Genomic DNA, 12,729 nt, shown 5'->3' on the forward strand with positions numbered 1-12,729 from the left:
AGGATAAGATGTTTTCTCATAGGGGTAAGGGAGGATAGGAGGACATTCTTTAAAAAGAGCAGTAGGACAAGGTGGTCGGCAGGCTTCTGTGCGATCAATTTTAAATGTCAGAGGAACTTCAGCAAGAAAAGATAGAGCAGGGCACAGTCTACTGGCACCAAACGGCCGAGGATGCTGCCTAATGCCAGCACGTGGACACTGTGGCATAAGAGCTGATGGCAGCTTGTCCACTGTGCTGCAGACCCGGAGGCCTGCAGAGCAGCGGGGGTATCTGCTGAAAGTCTCCTGACGCTTAAAAACGCCCATCCAAAGAGAAAGAGAGACCCAAACTGTTGTACTAATGTTGTGCTACCATGGAATATTAAAGAGCAATTAAAATCAATAAACTAGATGTTTCAAAGGCAAAGAACAGCTCAGAACAATGTTGGGTAAAAAAAGATTAAAAGGCAAACTGCATAAAGACTAATAGAACATTTCAGTTTAGTAAGAACACTTAATGAACACATGAATGCTAGCCTAAAAGCATGGACAGGAAAGATATAAACCAATTCCAGGACGGTGGTTATCTCTGGGAAAGGAAGAACTTTAAAATGCTTTTTACAAATATATACAGTAAATATTAACATATGAATTCTGCGTGGTAAATATCAACACAAGGTTGCCAGTTCTATTTATCCTCTGTATTTCTGTGAATATTTAAATGATTTCTTAAATATTTTAAATGTAAGACATAATGTACATAATTTGTTTCCGAAAAAATTAAGAGAATTTTACAATGTTTACCTGAAACATAACGGTCTATCTAACTTTTTAAAAATAATGGCTTTGGTTGGTCTTCATATTCAAAAATTTTTAAATTCCAATCTAAAACACTAAAACTTCTATCCTCTTTTGACAAGTGATTTGGCTTAGGACCAATTTCAGATCATTAGTTCTCAGGAGACTCCATGGTTTTATTTCAAAATTAGACTGAAAGAATTCACCACGGAGAGTTCCTAAATAAGTTAAAACACTCTTCCTGGGGGGCTTTGAATACCGGTCCCATCATTTGTCGTAGAGCAGACAGGCTGCAGCGCCTGACTCGACTCTTCTGTTCTAACTCCCCAGTGGGAACCCATCACTTCATTAGTATGTTCCTTCTCATTTTCTCTGTTTATAGAGGGTATTAAGCTTCTACTTAAATATACATACATATTCCTAGTTTAAGTCTTTATATGTATCTAATAAAATTTTACTCTAAAGAAATCAGAACCACAGTGACAAGCTTTCTAACTTGTATGAAAATTACTTGCAGTCGAATTTCAGTTCAGCCTCATTTCTTCACAGGTCTTCGGAAATATGACAGGGCATCTACAGCTAAATAGAAACAAGCTGCCTCCTATTTACAATTATACTTGTACAAGAAAACAAAAGTTTAATATACTTTATGTCACCATGAAGGAAACATTAAAGATACTACTAATTTTCACAAAAACTGATCAATATTCTCTCAAAGTAGCAACCATCTGATTTAAAGAATTACTGGCTTGTTATCTTAAACAAGAACTCATATTCAACTTATATTGATGTTTTCTATTTGAAGCGTGTCATGCAATATTGTAATTCATCTCATAAATCTACTAGAGTGTGATCAAATCCTATCAACTCTGATTGGCATAAATTTGAAACAATGAAGCAGTCACATCTGTTAAGCAGTTCTAGTTTGCTAGACAACATTTTAAAAGTTTATGCAATAAAAGAGTTACATTTTCTCTCCATAGGACTTTCCTGTACCTCACTTGGGCTTTTCCATAAAGTTTTGTTTGTATACTAGGTTCAGTGGGATTCAGACAAAAGAAACACAGATAGAGGAAGTGTGAGAGATTAAATGACAGAAATGGTTGAAGTACGAACTTCAAACACTCTAAACATATTTTAACAAAACTCCAAATGAATTACAAGGTATCAAGACAGAAGAAAATAAATTCATTTGAATAAAAAAATATAATCTAACTTTATCCTGAGACTACTCCTGAAAATATATGACTGTTGAATTAATTAAAAATACATGGACATAAAACAGAATTAAACCATGATTTATGGATTAAAACACTACTGTACAACAAAATTCGCCACCAACTTTTTTGGTGCAAAATCCCTCATATTTGAAACTTAAATGATTTTTATGAAACGTAATAGTATGTATTTAAGTTAGTAGGTAAAAAATACAATATCCCCAAAGTACCTCTATGTAATTTTTTAAATACTTCTAATTAGCAAGTGAACTCAAGGATAAAAATGACTAGGCCCTAAAGATATATGGGGTAAATGGGCTAAAATGAGAAAGAAATATTAAAAATAAAATTTAGGACACTGTTAAGTAACTTCAAGTTATTGACCCTTATTGATTTATACCATCATGACTAAGATACAACTTAAGAGTATGTGAATATTCTACTAAAGATGGCTAAATTATTATTGTAAAATAAACTCCATCTGGGCCATTCGCTGGCCACTAATTACAGGCAGTGCTGAGACAAGGCTGCTCCTACTGAGCTCTGTCCTGGCCGCGCCTGCCATGCACACATCTTCCCTCAGAAGCGACACCTCCTCAGCTTCCCTTCATGCCAATCACACATGCTCAGTACATACTTGCTGATGGACTTATCTCAACAATTTCATTCTCTACCATTAAAACTGAAATAAATAAAACAAAAAAATATGATTGAAGGAAAACTTCCCAGAAAGAGACAACAGATAATTCTGCTGGTAAAACTTGACCCCAAGACAGTGACAGAGTTTCTTGATGAAATCGTGTGTTAATTCAGATGTTTTCCTTTTATCTGTGGATATGGCAGGTTTTCACAAAACAAGTACATCCTATTTTCTTAGAATTTTCACTTGGAATTACTAGAATGCTTTGCTAACCAAAGATGGCAAAACTTTTTTCTCCATTCTCATCTCATTCCTATGATTCTGTCATATTACCCTTAATACATAAAACTATCCACTAGTCATCCATTTTTTAGTATCTTAAAGTTTAATTTTTAATTAAATGCATAAAGAAATAAAAATTGTCATGACAACACTAATTTAGCTTCAGTATAAAGACATTTTTGATTACTCTAGGAAACTAACAATACTAATATTTTACATTTAAAAAGGTAAATTTCCATTAAGTTTTATTTTCAATATATCTTCTGAAAAAATGGTACTGTTGCTGCTGCTACTGCTAAGTCGCTTCAGTCATGTCCGACTCTGTGCAACCCCATAGACAGCAGCCCACGAGGCTCCCCTGTCCCTGGGATTCTCCAGGCAAGAACACTGGAGTGGGTTGCCATTTCCTTCTCCAATGCATGAAAGTGAAAAGTCAAAGTGAAGTTGCTGAGTCGTGTCCGACTCTTAGCGACCCCATGGACTGCGGCCTACCAGGCTCCTCCGTCCATGGGATTTTCCAGGCAAGAGTGCTGGAGTGGGGTGCCATTGCCTTCTCCTATCATCAATTTCATTTCTGTATTTTATGTTTTCATTCAAGGAGCACAATGCTTTGCACACAAGCACTGGTAAAAATAAGACAATTCCTGTTTTTATTACAAAGGTAAGCAATGAACTAATTATTACAATATGGTATAAGTGTTTTCCAAAGGTTTGCAGGTGAGGAGACAACACTGAGAAATAAGGGGAAGCTTTCAAGAGCTGTGTATTACAGGCTGAGTTAGCCACAAAAGCGGTAAGGAGTGAACAGCACATAGAAAGATTGACTTAACAAAGATTAACCACATGGGCTTATTTTCTTCTTCCTCCCCAGACACAAAAGAGATCTTATTTTTGGAAAATCAGTAACTTTTCAAAGGAAGTACCTCATAAGAGAACTTACAAAAGATACTGAGGAAAAGGTGAAGCCTTTTGCCCACAGCTCAGGAACATTCAACCCCACATACCCCACATCTACTACCCTGGAGCTGAATCTCCAAATACAAGAAATGGAAAAAGAAAATCAACTTTAAAAAATGGTGGAGGGGGAAGGGGGTGAAAATCATTTCAGTTCAGTCATTCAGTCATGTCCTACTCTTTGCAACCCCATGGACTGCAGCACACCAGGCCTCCCTGTCCATCACCAACTCCCGGAATTTATTCAAACTCATGTCCATCAAATCGGTGATGCCATCCAGCCATCTCATCCTCTGTCATCTCCTTCTCCTCCTACCTTCGATCTTTCCCAGCATCAGGGTCTTTTCAAATGAGTCAGCTCTTTGCATCAGGTGGCCAAAGTATTGCAGCTTCAGCTTTAGCATCAGTCCTTCCAATGAATACCCAGGACTGATCTCCTTTAGGATGGACTGGTTGGATCTCCTTGCAGTCCAAGGGACTCTCCAGAATCTTCTCCAACACCACACTTCAAAAGCATCAATTCTTTGGTGTTTAGCTTTCTTTATGGTCCAACTCTCACACCCATACATGCCTATTGGATATGACTATACAGATGTTTCTTCCGCAAAGTAATATCTCTGCTTTTTAATATGCTAAGTTGGTCATAGCTTTTCTTCCAAGGAGCAAGCGTCTTTTAGTTTTGTGGCTGCAGTCACCATCTGCAGTGATTTTGGAGCCCAGAAAAATAAAGTCTGTCACTGCTTCCATTTTTGCCCATTCTGTTTGCCATGAAATGATGAGACCAGATGCCATGATCTTAGTTTTTTGAATGCTGAGTTTTAAGCCAACTTTTTTCACTCTCCTCTTTCACTTTCAAGAGGCTTTTTAGTTTCTATTTGCCTTCTGCCATAAGGGTGGTGTCATCTGCATAATCTAAGGTTACTGATATTTTTTCCAGCAATCTTGATTCCAGCTTGTGCTTCATCCAGCCTGGCATTTCACATGATGTACTCTGCATAGAAGTTAAGTAAGCAGGGTGACAATATACAGCCTTGACATACTCCTTTCCCAATTTGGAACCAGTCTGTTGTTCCATGTCCAGTTCTAACTGTTGCTTCCTGACCTGTATACAGATTTCTCAGGAAGCAGGTAAGGTGGTCTGCTATTGCCATTCAAGAATTTTCCACAGTTTGTTGTGATCCACACAGGCAAAAACTTTAGTGTATTCAATGAAGCAGAAGTAGATGTTTTTCTGGAATTCTCTTGCTTTTTCTATTATCCAAAGAATGTTGGCAGTGCTCTCTGGTTCGTCTGCCTCTTCTAAATTCAGCTTGTACATCTGGAATTTCTCGGTTCACGTACTGTTGAAGCCTAGCTTGAAGGATTTTGAGCATTACTTTGCTAGCGTGTGAAATGAGTGCAACTGTGCAGTAGTTTCAACATTCTTTGAACTGCCTTTCTTCGCGATTGGAATGAAAACTGGCCATTTCCAGTCCAGTGGCCACTGCTGAGTTTCCCATATTTGCTGGCATTATTGAGTGCAGCACTTTCATAGCATCATCTTTCAGGATGTGAAACAGCTCAACTGGAACTCCATCACGTCCACTAGGTTTGTTCACAGTGATGCTTCCTAAGGCCCACTTGACGTCACACTCCAGGATGTCTGGCTCTAGGTGAGTGATCACAGCATTGTGGTTATCCAGGTCATTAAGATTTTTTATGAATAGTTCTTCTGTGTATTCTTGCCACCTCTTCTTAATCCCTTCTGCTTCCGTTAGGTCCATACCACTCTGTCCTTTACTGAGCCCATCTTGCATGAAAGTTCCCTTGGTACTATATACCTACTACACTTCAATTTTAAAAAATTAAAAGCAGCAAGTATTCCTTGACCAAAGATGCCACAGAGATTGGAGGGAATTCCCATGACAATGATTTAGTCTGCAGGTTAACAGTCTTTACATTAAACCAGTATCAAGTGACTACCAAACTGTTACACATTTATCTCTCAAGTTATGCTTATATGCACTATAAACAGTTATCACTTTGAAGATAAGTAAAATCATTTATCTAAACAAAAACACAGGTACACACACATTTTCACCTGAGATATGGTTTAACTGTATTATTTTATAATTTGGTTTCACTTAAAAAGCCAACAAAAGGAGTGTATAGTTTCTATTAAGCAAGGAAATGATTTTGAGATATTAGCAACTGCTCAAAATGTCTGTCAATGATTACATCAGTTATCTATTTCTAAGTCACACCACTCCCCCATAATTGGTTGGTTATCATTAGTTATTTTTCAGATTTTAAGTGAAAAAGTAAGCTCATTCTATTTGGGTGCCTTGTAGATAGTATCTCATTTTTCAATCCCATTATTATGCATATTTTATATGCAGCTAATTTTCACTTACAAATTATCAAAGAAATCAAAGTAAGCCCCTATATTCCTAACTAGACAAGTGTTTTTGCTAAAATATTTTTCTGTGAATTGTTGGCTTTGACATTTTTTTCATCCATATAAGAAGCTCCAATCTGGTCTGGAAGTATCATTTAAGCTCAAGAGTTAGAAGAACTGTAAAGAATAAGTGCACATTTCCCAACAACGGCTCTCAGCCCACACGTCCAGTGCCCCTTTCCTTCCCTGAACTGAAACTCAGAGTTAATAAAATCTAACTACATACAGAATAGTTTTCAAAAAATCAGTTCTAATTCCTAACCACAACAAATGCTTAGGCATAACTATTCAAAAGGGAATAAAGCAGTCACATATTTGTACCTATATACAGTAAGTTTGAATCAAAAAGGAAAAAGATGACAAGTTATTCTCTATAAAAAGTACAAAAAAAGAAAAGAGGAGAGGTATAGGAGAACCCTAGAATAAAAATTAGTACTGAGATAAGTGATTATAGACAAAAATTAAATTGAAGGTGACAAGAAAGACAGAAATAAGCTTTAATGAAATAATGATTGAAATGTCAAGATAAATTATATACTGTTAGAAGGAGAAAACTATGAAATGTGGTATTAGTGCAACTGACCTGGGTTTTATTTTTAAGTGTAGTGTCAAAATAATTATTAATATCTATGCTAAGGCTGTTACACTGCAGTTACAACCTACCCCAGAAAACCTACACTCTCTTAAGTTATTAAGTCTCCAGTAGTTAAAAATTCTGCAACAGACCATATCCCTCTAAAATATAGAACAACCAGTGGTGTAAGTAAAGAAATATAAAAAGTTACATAAAAGTTGGATAGACTGCTTATTGGAGGTGGTACCAAAGTAACACTGGTACAACACAACATACAACTTAACAATAAAGAATTTTAAAATATATGTTTAACAATGTATTTATCATTCTAAAAACAAAACTTTAACATTTAGGATGGCAATCATGAAATATCTTTAAACATGCCTTATCAACTAATAAAACAATTCATTTAGATCCATTAATTTTAAATTTAGTTTGTTTTTAAAACAGTCTTAAATACTCTATCACATATCTGCAATCAGAGCTTCCAGGAAACTGCACTGCTGAACTGAAAACTTTTCAACTAGATTATCCAGTTAGAAATGCTATAAATCAGCAAGTGGAAAGAATGTGTGAAGTAAGTACAATTTTGAGAGAATTTCTTCACTCTACTTAAGTTTCCCCTCCACACAAACTTCCCCTAAGTATCAAACTATTCACATAACATCTTGCAAAACAACTGTCAACAATATTATAGACTGAAGTGTTATTGCTTTATCTTTGAAGAGAGTTTAACCAAGCAGATATTCAAAGCTACGTGGTACTCAGAACAATTTTCTGTAGTCTGAGATTGTCCCATGCAGGACACCCAGCATCCCTGATTCCCAACCATTAAATGTGAGAAGCATTCCCACAATTTTTGTGACAAGTGACAGCACTCCTCAACTGCCCTATTTCTCATCAGCCTACACCACCCTTGCTTGGAAATCATACTTTAATAGTCTTATAGCAAAAAGAATGCGACAGTGGGCAACAGTATCAAAAAACATGCTTCAAACACGGAAGCAAACACTTTTATCAACTAAAAATTATGACTTGTCAATTTTATCCTCTTCCAAACATTCTTTCTTCAGCCTATATTTTTTGGTATGGTGTACTGAGGCTAACTTAAAGAGATTTGTTATCCACTCTAGAACATATGCATATTCTATTTATATAAGGTTTTTAATAGAAAGCTTTCCTATATAATGGCCTTCTCAACACTTCAACTTTTACTTAGCTAAATTAAAGCCAAAAGTAGAATCTAATCATCAGATTGTACATGCACAGGCATGCGGTGCTTCTACAGTTTCATTTGTGTGCTTTTATTTTGCTTTTGTTGCTGCAGTGTTGTCTGGTATTTAGTGTTTCACTAAACAGCATCAATACTAAGGCAACGCATTGAGTCAGAACAGGATGCAGTGTTATTAAAGACTGGTACGTGTCAATGCTATCTAGTGCCCTAAAAAGAAACCCCTGGAGGACAAGAGGCCCCTTTGACTCTGCAAACTCTAAATTTAATAAGGTTCTACTTAATTCGTGCAGAATTCAAATACACTGTATTCATGCCAAATTTTGCAACCACATGGGAGGTAGGGGAAAGATACTTCAGACACTTCCATGGGAACAACCTTAGGTCGCTGTCTTAAAGTATCAGTGCAGGACCCGAACTACTTCACATGCTATCCACAAAATGGATGAGGTGTGAAAGAAACTCTGTGTTTAACATGACCTTTGGCTGTACTTTCACTTGTTACAAAGGAGCTATTCTCAGAGCCAACACATAGGCTATGTTATTACTCGTATAGTTACAGTACTATTTTACCAAGTGCTTCATACTGTGACAAACTTCAGACAGAATATATGGAAGCTCTTACCTTTGTTCAAGGCATAATAGGCTTTTCTGAACACAAAGAGTGATGAATGTATGAATAAGAACTATCGCAAGAGAATTTTTTCTTTTCAATATACATTCAAATACAAATATGCCAGTGTGGTTACCTAGGTTCAACTTAACAAGTCATCTATACTCTAAATGCCAAAAAAAAAAAACCTAGAAATTTAAGTTTAATATCTAGTAATGACTTTATTAAACACATGTCGAGAGAATTAAAAAGAAAACTATATAAAAACTAAAAACTTTCAGCAACTCTCTTCTACAGACCCCCATCTCCCCACAGACTCTCACCAAGGAACACAGTTGTTTTCAGAAATCCATCGTTTTGGCAAAACAGCCAACTTATCAATATAAATGACATGCAACATATTTTAAGGGAAAAAAAGACTACTGGATCATATAATAAAAAAATTATAAATTCTGAAGGTCTAACAAATAGAAACAGTTTTCCATACAATGTCAAATTTATCAGAAGATTTACAAAGCTAAAACAAGTACTACAAGTCCTGTAAAGGGGCTCCCCTGGTGGCTCAGAGGTGAAGAATCCACCTGCCAATACAGGGGATGCTAGCTTGATTCCTGGTCCGGGAAGATCCCACATAAGCCTGTGAGCCACACCTCCTGGCTGGTGCTCAAGAGCTCAGGCCACAGCCACGGAGTCCACGGCCTCAGCTGCAGAAGGCCACGCACTCTAGAGTCTGTGCTCTGCAGCCGGAGAAGCCACGGGAGCGAGAAGCCTGGGCAGCAACTGCAGAGCAGTCCCCACTCGCCACGACCAGAGGGGAAAAGCAGCCCACAAAGCAACGAAGACCCAGCACAGCCAAAAATAAATAAATAAAATTATGTTTTAAAAAATCCCATAATGTATGCTATGAAGAGAAACTTTAGAACTACTATCTATTCTACTATGACCATGTTTTCCATACTCGTCTTTCTGTTCCCAATAGCAATACCTCTTTACTTTCACCATTTACATTTTTTTATTTTATTTCAGTGGCTCCAAAAGCTATAAAACATCAGAATCACATTTTATAAAAGTCATAAACACAAACTGCCTAAGTTGCTTAACAAAAACACATAAATACTGGTCATAATAGGAGTGTGTTTTATCACAAAGTATTTTTTAAAACATTACACATGAATTAAGACTTCTCTTAAACATGCATTATCAACACTGTAACTACTCAATAAGAATCTGAGATGTTACTAGGGTGACCACAGGTCTCAGTTCACCCAGGATGATACTAGTTTACACTACTGTTTTGGCATTCATACAACTACAGTTATTTATGGTACTCACACTGTCACCCAAGATTTGACTTAACAGAGCCCTGGAAATGGCCATGGGCTTAAGAGTCAAAAGAAGTAGTCTGAGAATTAGATATCCAGCAGGCAAACATTCAATCTCCCTGAGGTACAAATTAGTCTTCAGTATTTAATATGGATCCACTATACAGGATTATAAGAAAAATCAAGAAGCTCAAGCACTACCTACTGGTTTAAAAAAGATGACCAAATGTAGTACAAAGTGAATATACTTGGCAAGTGAAGCCTATCAGAGATATAAATAACTACAGCCTCTAAAAGCAACAAACAGAAACACCTCAAATGAAAAGCTACATTATACCAACTGTACACTGGGAACTGTAATGGGCTAAGGACCCTGGGACTCAGGCTGAACGAGGACCAGTTTCAGCGCCATTACTTACCGTCAGCTGTGTGGCAATGACCTACGTCTGTTTCCTCATTCATAAAATGGAGATAACAACCATACTTCTCTCACTTGGAAGAGTAACAAACAATCCACGTAAAAGATATGAGCACTGCGTGCAGCACTGTGCCTGCACAAAGTAACTGCTCAACAAACGCTAGCTATTATCATGGCAGTCTCCACTGCAAACGCTAGCTATTATCATGGCAGTCTCCACTGCAAATGCTAGCTATTATCATGGCAGTCTCCACTGCTGCCTCTTTTCAAAAACAAGTCCTGTGAGAGTATTCAGGAGGCAATTTCACACACCTGTGCATGGGTGTGTACACATATGTGTATCTGAAACTTTCCATTAAAAATCACTTGGACGACACAGCTAGTATTCACAGATACATGGTATAGTGTGGAATATTACATTAGTATTGGAGATCTTACTCAACACTGGAGAAGGCTATTGTCTCTGAAAGAAGTCCACAGTGGCATCTTGAAGCACATTTTAAAATAAAATTCCATACCTAACAATATCTGTAGTTGTTCATCTCCAGAACAGAAGAGTCAAAGATATGTATAATACACACATTTTAAATCCACGAATGTAAGTCAAAGGAAGACACTCCCTCTAAGGCAAGCATATGAAGGCACTAAAGCAATATCCCAATTAAATATTCATATAGTCAATATTTCAAAATAAGAATTCTGAGTTTACATATGCACATTTTACAATTCTATAGTGAAACCTTTCTACAGAGGTCATTCTCCGTATTTCACAGCATATATTTCAAAGTGTACACTGTTGCATCCCTCTGAAGTGTTAAACTGTAAAGTGCACAGTAACTCACTGCAGGCAAACCCAGACGAAGCCCATGCTGTGCACATGGTACCCATGACCCAGACAACGGCTTTAACCCACTGACTGAACCCAGTCAGAAAGAGAACACATAGAACATGCTCCACCTTATGATTATGAAACAGCATCAGAACTACGAAGAAATAGTTCATTTGGTGAAAAATAGAAACTTTACATATGAGAATCACTAGGTAAAGTCAGAGAAACTATAGCTTGCATTTATAAAGACCTCTGTCCATTTTTAGCTCATTAAAATAAGGGATTTAAAACTTTCCACAAGAAATATGGTATAAAATAAATATGTCATGAAAAATGATATAAAAATCCATATAAACATTATGCTGCTTTCCAAATACACATATAGCAGGAATTTTAAAAAAAAGAACAAACCCTACATCAGTCAACTTTATATCTTAGGGATCCAAATCTAAGTTGGACATCATTTCTCTGAACTTTCCTAAAAATATTCCAGTAGTAAAACAGCTTTGCCATTAAACTCCATTTTCTATTCTAAATCAACCGACCTGCTCTTTAGAGATACCAAGGATAATGAAGACTGAAGTTTACATGTTCTGTCTCAGTTTACAGACTATAGGCTATATTATTAATCTGTAAGTGACTCTACAATGAGTATCCACATAACAAATATTCTATCAGCAGGAACCCTAAACAGGTAAATTTAGAGCTAAACAAAGCATAACTGAACTTTTATAACTATCATAAATTACTTAAAAAAAAAAAAATCCCTGGGCATTGCAATGAACATACTTTTGCCTTAGAGCTAATACTTTAATTTTAAAGAACCACAAAGAAAAAAATCAAAACTAGTCAGTAACAATGCAGCGTCTAAAAGCAATAAACTCAAAATTAAGTTATAAATAATTTAAAGCATGTCATGAAGATGTATTAATAATTCATCAGATAAATAATTTACTAAATAATCAAATAAATAAATAATGAAATACATAAATAAATCAGCAAATAAATAATTCTGCAAAATAACCTAAACAATAAGTCACCCGAACAAATCACAAACCTACAAAACTACAATGATTCTTTGGATTCTGATAGTTTTAAATAAGCAAATGTACATAAACTAGATCAATCCTTGTTAGAACTGGAAATATTTTTCAATGCTATTGGTAAAATCCTCATCTCAGTACATAAGAACACATTTTCAATTTTTAAAAGACTGCACAGGATTAGTTCTTATAAATTATTAACACAATTATAATATATCCTCCTCCACATTTTACATATAATATCTCTGCCTAACATATTTCCCCCAAACAACTGGATACTTAAAATATTCTTAATTTACAGTTCTTTTTCAAAGCAATACTTACAGTACAATAGTCCTATGGTCTTTTTGATAGCTTTCCTATCTTCACCAAGTCTCTGGAAATTTTCTGCA

At 36.1% G+C, this 12,729-nt stretch overlaps 1 protein-coding gene across 14 annotated transcripts in view; it reads right to left on the reverse strand.

Annotated features, from left to right (window-relative positions):
- TBC1D5 (TBC1 domain family member 5) overlaps positions 1–12,729 on the reverse strand; it is a 592,732-nt gene that overhangs the window by 509,140 nt on the left and 70,863 nt on the right. For 13 of the 14 annotated variants that reach the window (XM_070772644.1, XM_070772249.1, XM_070772468.1 and 10 more), the window contains exon 2: positions 12,662–12,724. The exons of the other annotated variant lie outside the window; for it this stretch is intronic. The gene's annotated coding sequence lies outside the window, so the exon portion shown is untranslated. The remainder of the gene's footprint in view (positions 1–12,661; positions 12,725–12,729) is intronic. 14 annotated transcript variants of the gene reach the window in all.

The sequence above is a fragment of the Bos indicus genome, chromosome 1 (genome assembly GCF_029378745.1).
Source record: "Bos indicus isolate NIAB-ARS_2022 breed Sahiwal x Tharparkar chromosome 1, NIAB-ARS_B.indTharparkar_mat_pri_1.0, whole genome shotgun sequence".
Taxonomy (NCBI): domain Eukaryota; kingdom Metazoa; phylum Chordata; class Mammalia; order Artiodactyla; family Bovidae; genus Bos; species Bos indicus.